Genomic DNA, 12,975 nt, shown 5'->3' on the forward strand with positions numbered 1-12,975 from the left:
ATAGCTTTAAGACGAGGTATGATAAAGCTCAGGGAGCAGAGCAAGAGAGAGGACCCAGTACCGATTAGTGAAGAGGCGGGGCCAGGAGCTGAGTCTCGACCCCTGAGACCACAATTAGGTGAGTACAATTAGGTGAGTACACATGACAAGTTGAACAGAGACAGGATGTTCCAGAGATGGGACTCAGCAACAAGGGGTAACAGTTGGAAGTTGAAGACTCAGATGAATCACAGGGATGTTAGGAAGTATTTCTTCAGTCACAAAGTTGTCAGGAAGTGGAATAGTCTGGGAAGTGATGTAGTGGAGGCAGGATCCATACATAGCTTTAAGAAGATGTATGATAAAGCTCATGGAGCAGAAATAGTGACCCAGTAGCGGCCAGGGAAGAGGAGAGGCCAGGAGCTGTGACACGATCCCTACAACTACAACTAGGTGAGAGTACAACTAGGTGAGTACACACACACAACACAACACTCACCTTTTCCTTCTCATGGATGAGTGGCAGAGACTGAGTAACTGAGTCACGGTCCACTATACCGAAGGTGGTAGCCAGAAGGTTCCCAGCTGATGGTTTACGGTCACTGAGGAGTATGTGACTGTATGGTGGTCGCTTCCTGCGAGGACTTGGTGAGGAGGCTGTTGAGGATCCTTGGTCATCCTACCACCACAACACCGTCACCGACAAAACAAAGTGTTATTTATTAAATTCGGCAACTTTACGTATCGTACAAATATATATGGGTTATAGTAAGGCTTTTTGCACCTGGAGAATGAGAAGTGAAGCGGAGAGAGAGAGAGAGAGAGAGAGAGAGAGAGAGAGAGAGAGAGAGAGAGAGAGAGAGAGAGAGAGAGAGAGAGAGAGAGAGAGAGATTATGGGAAACGTTGAATGAGCGTGAGGGGAGTTTTCAACTAAGTGAGAGAGTACTTGTGGTGGGGGACCTAAATGCTAAAGTGGGTCAAAAAGTTGTGGAGGGGGTAGTAGGTAAATTTGTGGTGCCAGGAGTAAACGAAAATTGGGAGCCTTTTATTGAACTATGTGTAGAAAGAGGTTTGATGATAAGTAATACATAGTTTATGAAAAAGAGGATAAATAAGTATACCAGACATAATATAGCATGTAATGAAAGTAATTTGCTAGATTATGTGTTGGTGGATAGAAGGATGATGGGTAGACTTCAGGATGCGCATGTTTATAGAGGGACAACAGATATCGGATCATTATTTAGTTGTAGCTACAGTTAGAGTAAGAGGTAGACGGGACAAGAGGAAAATGGCAACTGCAAGTAAGAGAGAGGGGAAAGTTTATACACTAAAGGAGGAGGAAGTTAGGGGTGAGATAGTTGAATATCTTTATTGTGCACTCAATACTCATCCTGTGGGTGGTAGTCAAAAGATTACAGAGGCACATGATGGGTCCAGGGACTGGACCCCAAAGTTTTGATAGCTGAACAAGCTACAATGGTAATGAACTTTTACATGTCTATATCTGGTCACAATCATCAATTTTTGACAGAAAGGTTGGCTAGTGCGAGTATAGGTAGTGTGGGGGGTTGAAGAGGGATGAAATTGTTTTAAAAATGCGGTGTTAGAATGTGGGGCAGAAGTTTGCAGCTATAGGAGGGTGGGTGCAGGAGGAAAGAGGAGTGATTGGTGGAATGATGAAGTAAAGGGCGTGATAAATAAAAAAAAGGTCACTTAGGAGAGGTTTTTACAAAGCAGAAGTGATAAAAGAAGGGCGAACTATATGGAGAGTAAAATAAAGGTGAAGAGAGTAAATGATGGAGTGGGAGAAGCACTGTCAACAAATTTTGCTGAGAATAAGAAAAAATTTTGGAGTGAGATAAATAGGTTAAGAAAGCCTAGGGAACGAATAGATTTGACAGTTAAAAACAGATTAGCGGAGTTAGTAGATGGGGAGTTGGAGGTATTGGGAAGATGGCGGGAATATTGTGAGGAACTTTTAAATGTTGATGAAGAGAGGGAGGCAGTAATTTCATGCACTGGCCAGGAAGGTATAACATCTTTTAAGAGTGAAGAAGAGCAGGATGTGAGTGTGGGGGAGGTGCATGAGGCATTAGTAGAATGAAAGGGGGTAAAGCAGCTGGAACTGACGGGATCATGAAAGAAATTTTAAAAGTAGGGGGGGATGGTGTAGTGTTGGAGTGTTTGGTATTTTTGTTTAATAAATGAACAAAAGAGGGGAAGGTACCTAGGGAATGGCAGAGAGCATATATAGTTCCTTTATATAAAGTGAAGAGGAACAAAAGAGATTATAAAAATTAAAAGGGAATAAGTTGATTGAGTATACCAGGTAGGGTTATTATTGAAATAATTAGAGGTAAGACAGACTGTAGGATTGCAAATGAACAAGGAGGCTTTAGAGTGGGTAGGAGATGTGTAGATCAAGTGTTTACATTGAAGCATATATGTGAACAGTATTTAGATAAAGGTAGGGAAGATTTCATTGCATTTATGGATTTAGAAAAGGCATATGATAGAGTGGATAGGGGAGCAATGTGGCAGATGTTGCAAGTGTATAAAATAGGTAGTAAGTTACTAAATGTTGTAAAGAGTTTTTATGAGGATAGTGAGGCTCAGGTTATGGTGTGTAGAAGAGAGGGAGAATACTTCCCAGTAAAAGTAGGTCTTAGACAGGGATGTGTAATGTCACCATGGTTGTTTAATATATTTATAGATGGGGTTGTAAAAGAAGTAAATGCTAGGGTGTTCGGGAGAGGGGTAGGATTAAATTATGGGGAATTAGATACAAAATGGGAGTTGACATAGTTACGCGATACTGTGCTTCTGGGAGATTCTAAAGAAAAGTTGCAAAGGTTAGTGGACGAGTTTCGGATGGTGTGTAAAGGCACAAAGTTGAAAGTGAACATAGACAAGAGTAAGGTGATGAGGGTATCAAACAATTTAGATAAAGAAAAAATGGATATCACATTGGAGGAAGTATGGAAGTAGTGAATGTGTTCAGATATTTGGGAGTTGACTTGTCAGCAGCTGGATTTTTGAAGGATGAGGTTAACCATTGAATTGATGAAGGAAAGAAGGTGAATGGTGCTCTGAGGTATCTGTGGAGACAAAAAACATTATCCATGGAGGCAAAGAAGGGAATGTACGAGAGTATAGTGGTACCAACACTCTTATATGGGTGTGAAGCATGGGTTGTAAATGCTGAAGCAAGGAGGAGGCTGGAGGCATTGGAGATGTCGTGTCTAAGGGCAATGTGTGGTATAAATATTACGCAGAGAATTCGTAGTGTGGAAATTAGGAGTTACTAAAAGTATTGGTCAGAGAGCTGAAGAGGCGCTTCCTCACTCCCACAAGATGTTATACCTCTCTTGCCAATACATGAAATCATTGCCTCGCTCTCTTCATCAACATTTAACAACTCAAAATAATCCCTCCATCTCCCAGTACCTCCACCTCCCCATCTAATGGCTCACCTCTTTCATTTTTAACTCTTCCTGGAATCTACATGAAGGTTATTCCGGGGATCAACGCCGCCGCGGCCCGGTCCACGACCAGGCCTCCAGGTGGATCAGGGCCTGATCAACCAGGCTGTTGCTGCTGGCCGCACACAGTCCAACATACGAATCACAGCCCGGCTGATCTGGCACTGACTTTAGGTATCTGTCCAGCTCTCTCTTAAAGGCAGCCAGGGGTTTATTGGTAATTTCCTTTATATATATATATGCTTGGTGGAAGGCTGTTGAACAGTCTTGGGCCCCGGACACTTATGGTGTTTTCTCTTAGTGTACCAATGGCGCCCCTACTTTTAATTAGGGGTATTTTGCATCGCCTGCCCAGTCATTTACTTTCGTAGGGAGTGATTTCTGTGTGCAGATTCGGGACCATTCCTTCCAGGATTTTCCAAGTGTAGATTATAATATATCTCTCTCTCCTGCGTTCCAACGAGTACAAGTCAAGTGCTTCCAAGCGTTCCCAGTAGTTAAGGTGCTTGACAGAACTTATACGTGCAGTAAAGGTTCTCTGTACACTCTCTAGATCTGCAATTTCACCTGCTTTGAATGGAGATGTTAATGTACTATTCCAGCCTAGAGAGAACAAATGATTTGAAAAGGATCATCACTGGCTTGGCATCTCTCGTTTTGAACGTACTCATTGTCCGTCCTATCATTTTCTTTGCACTTGTGATCGTGGCACTGTGATCTCTCCAGTTTACTCCTGCTCTTCTTTATTTCGTACGCTTTCTCGACTTACTAATGTCACTCCATTTCTCTCATATTATCAGCTAAATTTGTCGATAAAACCTTCTCCCACTCTATCATTAGCTCTCCTTTTACACTCCCTCAATATTCCTTGAACCTATCTTTAACTCTCCATATATATTCTCCACCCTCTGCATGCCACTTCTACATTGTAAAAACCTCTCATGTGTTAACTTCTTCCTTAAGACTCTTTATCTCGTTATTCCACCAGTCACTCTTCTTCCCTCCTTCACCCACCTTCCTATTCCCACAAACTTCTGATGCACACTTTAACACTGTATTTTTAATCTAACCCCATACCTCCTCGGTTTCTTTTTCATCTCATATACGCTTTAATCCATCTTTTTCCTCATTGTTGTTTATATTTTACCCTCATTATCGTCTCCTTTGTGGTGAGTCTAACCTTCACATCAGTGGGTTGTAAGTGCAGGTGGTAGTGTTAGACTCGCAACCAAAGAACCTGGGTTCAGTCCTGGAGTGAGTGAACATAAGAACATAAGAAAGGAAGAACACTGCAGCAGGCCTGTTGGCCCATACTAGGCAGGTCCTTTACAATTCATCTCCCACTGGGAGAAGTATTTACGAGTCTCCTAGCTAGCACCTACTGTCCCTGTTAACCTAGTAGTAAGCAGGTACGTGGATGTTAGCAGTTTGTTGTGGATGGCATCCCTGGGGAGAGGAGGTGTGGGGGGGGGGGGGAAGCAGCAGCCTGATAAGCCACTCTGTCACTTATTTGGCTTATCCTGGATTTAAACCCTCTGGAGATGAAAATTAATCTTCTCCTTCGCCTTCATCTTCGTATTCTTTTCCTCCATTTTCTTTGCTGCCGTCTTCATCCTCACCTTCTTCAGTTTTTTCCCACCTTCTTGAAGCATAACATGGATCATGCTGAGTGTTTCAGGTTGGTTGATCAGTGTTGTGTGTGAGAGCCTGGTGAGTGTCTCTCAGCAGCTGTTGCCACCCACCACTTACACCATCACCCACGTACACAAACTCTCTTCCACACCTCTTACTGACGCCCCAGAGAACATCTAGTCTCGTTCTCTCTTAACCCGACTTTCTCCCACCACGTTTTCTTTTGCACTAACTAGGTTTTATTACACTAACTAGGTTTTATTTTCCTTTCTTTTGGGTGGTGTGTTGCATGCTGTGTTTCCTTGCATGCCTCGTGACCTTTGCAAAGTAAGCGATGGTGTTGGGTTGGTATTCTGGTGTTGGTGTTCGTGACAGGTCAACATCACTCCGCAGCTGAGGATACACCATCATAACTCACTTCATTATTCCGCTTTCCTCCCTTCTTTCTCTGTCTCTAATTTTTTAATCTGGTCTTTTTCCTCTTCCTCTCTTTTTGGTTTCATTCTTGCCCTCTTCATAATAATAATAATAATAATAATAATAATAATAATAATAATAATAATAATAATAATAATAATAATAATAATAATAATAATAACAATAATAACAATAATAACAATAATTATAATAATAATAATAATAATAATAATAATAATAATAATAATAATAATAATAATAATAATAATAATAATAACAATAATTTATTTTGGCATGATACATAGTTGTACAAGACCAGGGGGTGGTGACCCCTGGAACCCTCTCCAGGTATACTCCAGGTATACTCCAGGTATACTCCGGGTATACTCCAGGTATACTCCAGGTATACTCCAGGTACACAGTTGTTTATGTACTCCAGTTGGGTGTACATGCTAAAAACCACTTTGTATTCAGAGTATTTCGAGCAAACTTAAAATTAACTTAAGATTAATATGACAATAACAATTCGTATGATCATTAGATGAGTTAAAGCGAGTACAAGAGAAATATATATTATTAGATAATGCTATATGACTATATGATAATGCTATATGACTATATGATAATGCTATATGCTATATATCTAGTAGAGAAGTTCAGTACAGAATAATTACACTACTGAATTACTTTATACAATTACAGAATTACAATAGAACAATTTAAAATAATTTACAATATGATGCCGTATTTAAAACAATGAAATTTAAATATACTTTTACTCTCCCCCTCTTCATGGTTTTTTCTCTTTCCTTGTTCATAGTGTGATAAATTATGTGTATGAAGTTCACAGACAGTCCTGAATTATGTGTATGAAGTTCACAGATAGTCCTGAATTATGTGTATGAAGTTCACAGACAGTCCGGAATTATTACATATATATAATCTGGGGAGGCACAACTAAAACATACATAACATTTATTAATATTAGTTGTATCTCGGAGATGGGTAGGATTTTAAGGCCACTGGAAGGCAAGAGTATCCTTCCTGGGATACCCACTCACTCGCACACACTCACACACATTCACACACACTCACACTCACACACGCACACACACTCACACACACTCACACACACACATACTCACACACGCTCACACACACACACACACACACTCACACACACACTCACACACACACACACACACCCACACACTCACACACTCACACACACACACACACACACACACACACACACACACACACACACACACACACACACACACACACACACACACACACACACACACTCACTCACACACACACACACACACACACACACACACACACACACACACACACACACACACACACACACACACACACACACACACACACTCACACACACTCACACACACGGACCAGGATCCTGCAGGAGAAAGCACGATTAAGGGACATGCCGGCATACAGGAAGGTGTATCTCGACCGCGACAGAACACAAGAAGAAAGGCAGAAACTCAAAGAGATGATACAAAGGCGAAAGGAGGAAAGAGAGGGGATGGAGAAGACAGACAGGAGATACCAGACCCAGGAAGAAGATCAAATACAGCCTCCCTCACAACTTCCTATAGAAGCCTCCCAACCAGGTCAACATTACAAACTTCACCCCCACAGCAACAACCCATAGTTCCTTACCAGGTCTCCCACTTCCCCAACCCCAATATACTTCCCAGACCACAGTCTTAGAAAAGAAGTTGAAGGTGTGGTATACAAATGCAGATGGAATAACAAACAAGTATGAGGAGTGGCACGAAAGAATCAAAGAGACATCCCCAGACATAATAGCACTCACAGAAACAAAACTCACCAGAATAATAACAGATTCAATCTTTCCATCCGGATATCAAATCCTCAGGAAAGACAGAGGGAGGAGAGGGGGAGGAGGAGTTGCACTGCTCATTAAAAACCAGTGGGGTTTTGAGAAAATGGAAGGAATGGATGGCACGGGCGAAAGGGACTACTTAGTAGGAACAATCCAGTCTGAGGGACATAAGGTGATAATTGCAGTAACGTACAACCCACCACAGAACTGCAGGAGGCCAAGAGAAGAATACGATGAGAGCAACAGAGCAATGATCGACACACTAGCCGAGGTGGCCAGGAGAGCACACATGGGGGGAGCAAAGTTACTAGTTATGGGTGATTTCAATCACAAGGAGATTGACTGGGAAAACCTGGAGCCCCATGGGGGTCCCGAAACATGGAGAGCCAAGATGATGGATGTGGTACTGGAAAACCTCATGCATCAACATGTTAGAGACATTACCAGAGAGAGAGGAGAGGATGAACCAGCAAGGTTGGACCTTGTATTCACCATGAGTAGTTCGGACATCGAGGGTATCATGTATGAAAGGCCCCTGGGAGCTAGTGATCATGTGGTTCTGTGCTTCGACTACATAGTTGAGCTCCAAGTGGAGAGAGTAGCAGGAATAGGCTGGGAAAAACCAAACTACAAAAGGGGGAACTACTCAGGCATGAGGAACTTCCTTCAAGACATTCAGTGGGAGAGGGAACTGACAGGAAAACCAGTACAAGAAATGATGGACTATGTAGCAACAAAATGCAAGGAGGCAGAGGAGAGGTTTGTTCCCAAGGGAAACAGAAATAATGGGAAGAACAGAACGAGTCCTTGGTTCACCCAAAGGTGTAGGGAGGCAAAAACTAGGTGTACTAGAGAATGGAAAAGGTACAGAAGACAGAGAACTCAGGAAAATAAAGAAATCACCCGAAGAGCCAGAAACGAATATGCACAGATAAGAAGGGAGGCTCAGAGACAATATGAAAATGACATAGCATCAAAAGTAAAGACTGACCCGAAGCTGTTGTACAGCCACATCTGGAGGAAAACAACAGTCAAGGACCAGGTAATCAGACTGAGGAAGGGTGATGGGAAATTCACAAGAAACGACCGAGAGGTTTGTCAGGAGCTCAACACAAGATTTAAGGAGGTATTTACAGTGGAAACCAGTAGGACTCCAAGAAATCAGAACAGGGGGGCACACCAGCAAGTGCTGGATGAGGTTCATATAACCAAGGAGGAGGTGAAGAAGCTGCTATGCGAACTTGACACCTCAAAGGCGGTGGGACCAGACAACATCTCTCCATGGGTCCTTAAAGAGGGAGCAGAAATATTGTGTGAGCCATTAACAAAGATCTTCAACACATCATTTGAAACTGGACAACTCCATGAGGTATGGAAAATGGCAAATGTAGTCCCAATTTTTAAAAAGGGAGACAGAGATGAGGCACTAAACTACAGACCTGTATCACTAACGTGTATAGTATGCAAGGTCATGGAGAAGATCATCAGGAGAAGAGTGGTGGGGCACCTGGAAAGAAACAAGTGTATAATTGACAACCAGCACGGTTTCAGGGAAGGAAAATCCTGTGTCACAAACCTACTAGAGTTTTATGACAAGGTGACAGAAGTAAGACAAGAGAGAGAGGGGTGGATCGACTGCATATTTTTGGACTGCAAGAAGGCCTTCGACACAGTTCCTCACAAGAGGTTACTGTAAAAGCTAGAGGACCAGGCACACATAACAGGAAAGGCACTGCAATGGATCAGAGAATATCTGACAGGGAGGCAACAACGAGTCATGGTACGCGACGAGGTGTCAGAGTGGGCGCCTGTGACAAGCGGGGTTCCACAGGGGTCAGTCCTAGGACCTGTGCTGTTCTTTGTATATGTGAACGACATAACGTAAGGGATAGACTCAGAAGTGTCCTTGTTTGCAGATGATGTGAAGTTAACGAGAAGAATCAAATCGGACGAGGATCGGGCAGGACTACAAAGAGACCTGGACTGGCTACAACCCTGGTCCAGCAACTGGCTCCTTGAATTTAACCCTGCCAAATGCAAAGTCATAAAGATTGGGGAAGGGCAAAGAAGACCGCAGACACAATATAGTTTAGATGGCCAAAGACTGCAAACCTCACTCAAGGAAAAAGATCTGGGGGTGAGTATAACACCGAGCATATCTCCTGAGGCGCACATCAATCAGATAACTGCTGCAGCATACAGGCACCTGGCAAACCTACGGATAGCGTTCCGATACCTCAGTAAGGATTCGTTTAAGACTCTGTATACCATCTACGTCAGGCCCATACTGGAGTATGCAGCACCAGTTTGGAATCCACACCTAGTCAAGCACGTCAAGAAATTAGAGAAAGTGCAAAGGTTTGCAACAAGACTAGTCCCAGAGCTACGGGGATTGTCCTATGAAGAAAGGTTGAGGGAAATCGGCCTGACGACACTGGAGGACAGGAGGGTCAGGGGAGACATGATAACGACATATAAAATATTGCGCGGAATAGACGAGGTGGACAAAGACGGGATGTTCCAGAGATGGGACACAGACACAAGAGGTCACAATTGGAAGTTGAAGACTCAGATGAATCAAAGGGATGTTAGGAAGTATTTCTTCAGTCATAGAGTAGTCAGGCCATGGAATAGCCTAGAAAGTGATGTAGTGGAGGCAGGAACCATACATAGTTTTAAGGCGAGGTATGATAGAGATCATGGGGCAGGGAGAGAGAGGACCTAGTAGCAATCAGCGAAGAGGCGGGGCCAGGAGCTGTGACTCGACCCCTGCAACCACAAATAGGTGAGTACAAATAGGTGAGTACACACACACACACACACACACACACACACACACACACACACACACACACACACACACACACACACACACACACACACACACACACACACACACTAACACTCACTCACAAAAACTAAGTGCACCAGAGAATGGAAAAGGTACAGGAGGCAAAGCACCCAGGAAAATAAGGAAATTAGTGGAAGAGCCAGAAACGAGTATGCACAGATAAGGAGGGAGGCCCAGCGACAGTACGAAAACGACATAGCATCGAAAGTCAAGTCTGACCCGAAACTGCTGTATAGCCACATTAGGAGGAAGACAACAGTCAAAGACCAGGTGAAAAAGCTGAGGAAAGAACGTGGAGAACTCCCAAGAAACGATCAAGAGGTATGTGAGGAGCTCAACATGAGATTTAATAAAGTATTTACAGTGGATACAGGAAGGCCTCTCGGGGGACAGACCAGATGGGGACACCAGCAAGGAATATATCAACACGTGTTGGATGACAAACATACAGATGAGGAGGGGGTGAAGAAACTGCTAAGGGACATCGATACCTCAAAGGCAATGGGACCGGACAACATCTCCCCATGGGTCCTTAGAGAGGGAGCGGATATGTTGTGTGTGCCACTTACCACAATCTTCAACACGTCCCTGGAAACTGGGCAACTACCTGAGTAGTTCCCATTTTTAAAAAAGGAGACAGAAAAGAGGCACTAAACTATAGACCTGTGTCACTGACATGTATAGTATGCAAAGTTATGGAAAAGATTATCAGGAGGAGAGTGGTGGAGCACCTGGAACGGAACAAGAGTATAAATGCCAACCAGCATGGAGTCATGGAAGGAAAATCCTGTGTCACAAACCTTCTGGAGTTTTATGATACAGTAACAGAAGTAAGACACGAGAGAGACGGGTGGGTTGATTGCATTTTCTTGGACTGCAAGAAGGCCTTGGATACAGTTCCTCACAAGAGATTAGTGCAGAAGCTAGAGGATCAGGCACGTATAACAGGAAGGGCACTGCAATGAATCAGAGAATACCTGACAGGGAAGCAACAACGAGTCATGGTATATAATGATGTATCACAGTGGGCACCTGTGACGAGCGGGGTCCCACAGGGGTCGGTCCTAGGACCAGTGCTATTTTTGGTATATGTGAAGGACATGATGGAAGGGTTAGACTCAGAAGTGTCCCTGTTTGCAGACGATGTGAAGTTAATGAGGAGAATTAAATCAGATGAGGACCGGGCAGGGCTTCAAAGAGACCTGGACAGACTGGACACCTGGTCCAGCAACTGGCTTCTCGAATTCAATCCCGCCAAATGCAAAGTCATGAAGATTGGGGAAGGGCACAGAAGACCGCAGACAGAGTATAGGCTTGGTGGCCAAAGACTGCAAACCTCGCTCAAGGAGAAAGATCTTGGAGTGAGTATAACACCGAGCATGTCTCCGGAAGCACACATCAACCAGGTAACTGCTGCAGCATATGAGCGCCTGGCAAACCTGAGAACAGCGTTCCGATACCTTAATAAGGAATCGTTCAAGACACTGTACACCGTGTACGTCAGGCCCATACTGGAGTATGCGACACCTGTTTGGAACCCGCACTTGATAAAGCACGTCAAGAAACTAGAGAAAGTGCAAAGGTTTGCGGTAAGGTTAGTTCCAGAGCTAAGGGGAATGTCCTATGAAGAAAGGTTAAGGAAAATCGGGCTGACGACACTAGAGGACAGGAAGGTCAGGGGAGACATGATAACGACATACAAAATACTGCGCGGAATAGACAAGGTGGGCAAAGACAGGATGTTCCAGGGAGGGGACACAGAAACAAGAGGTCACAATTGGAAGTTGAAGACACAGATGAGTCAGAGAGATATTAGGAAACATTTCTTCAGTCATAGAGTTGTCAGGCAGTAGAATAGCCTAGAAAGTGACGTAGTGGAGGCAGGAACCATACACAGTTTTAAGACGAGGTTTGATAAAGCTCATGGAGCAGGGAGAGAGAGGGCCCAGTAGCAACCAGTGAAGAGGCGGGGCCAGGAGCTAAGACTCGACCCCTGCAACCACAAATAGGTGAGTACACACTCACACACACACACGCACACACACACACACACACACACACACACACATACACACACACATACACACACACACACACACACACACACACACACACACACACACACACACACACACACACACACACACACACAAACACACACACACACAGAAACACACACATACACACACAAACACACACACAAACACTCACACACACACAAACACACACTCGCACACACACACACACACACACACACGTACACGCAAACACACACACTTACACACACTTACACACACACACACATACACACACACACTTACACACACACAAAAACACACACACACAAACACACACACACACACTTACACACACACACACACACACACACACACACACATACACACACACACACACACACACACACACACACACACACACACACACACACACACACACACACACACACACACACACACACACACACACACACACACACAAGTTGGACCTTTAAATATTGAATTATTAAATTTAAACAAGTAACACTGGTAAATTATGTTTATGGGCTGAATATGGATTATTAATGACCTGACTTTACTAATCAGCAGTTTGGTCCACGAAATATACACATTTATAGAAAAATGTATATGGAGAATGTGCATAAATTACCTCTATTAATTTATATACATAATAAGAGCAACATTATAAGGAACCACTTACCCAAATATTCCTT

At 43.5% G+C, this 12,975-nt stretch overlaps 1 long non-coding RNA gene across 1 annotated transcript in view; it reads right to left on the minus strand.

Annotated features, from left to right (window-relative positions):
- Positions 1-429: 429 nt before the first annotated feature.
- LOC128688020 (uncharacterized) overlaps positions 430-12,975 on the minus strand; it is a 116,343-nt gene continuing 103,797 nt past the window's right edge. Inside the window, exon 3 of the long non-coding RNA XR_011391826.1 lies at positions 430-658. This is a non-coding gene — a long non-coding RNA (uncharacterized lncRNA). The remainder of the gene's footprint in view (positions 659-12,975) is intronic.

The sequence above is a fragment of the Cherax quadricarinatus genome, chromosome 10, assembly GCF_038502225.1.
Source record: "Cherax quadricarinatus isolate ZL_2023a chromosome 10, ASM3850222v1, whole genome shotgun sequence".
Lineage (NCBI taxonomy): Eukaryota > Metazoa > Arthropoda > Malacostraca > Decapoda > Parastacidae > Cherax > Cherax quadricarinatus.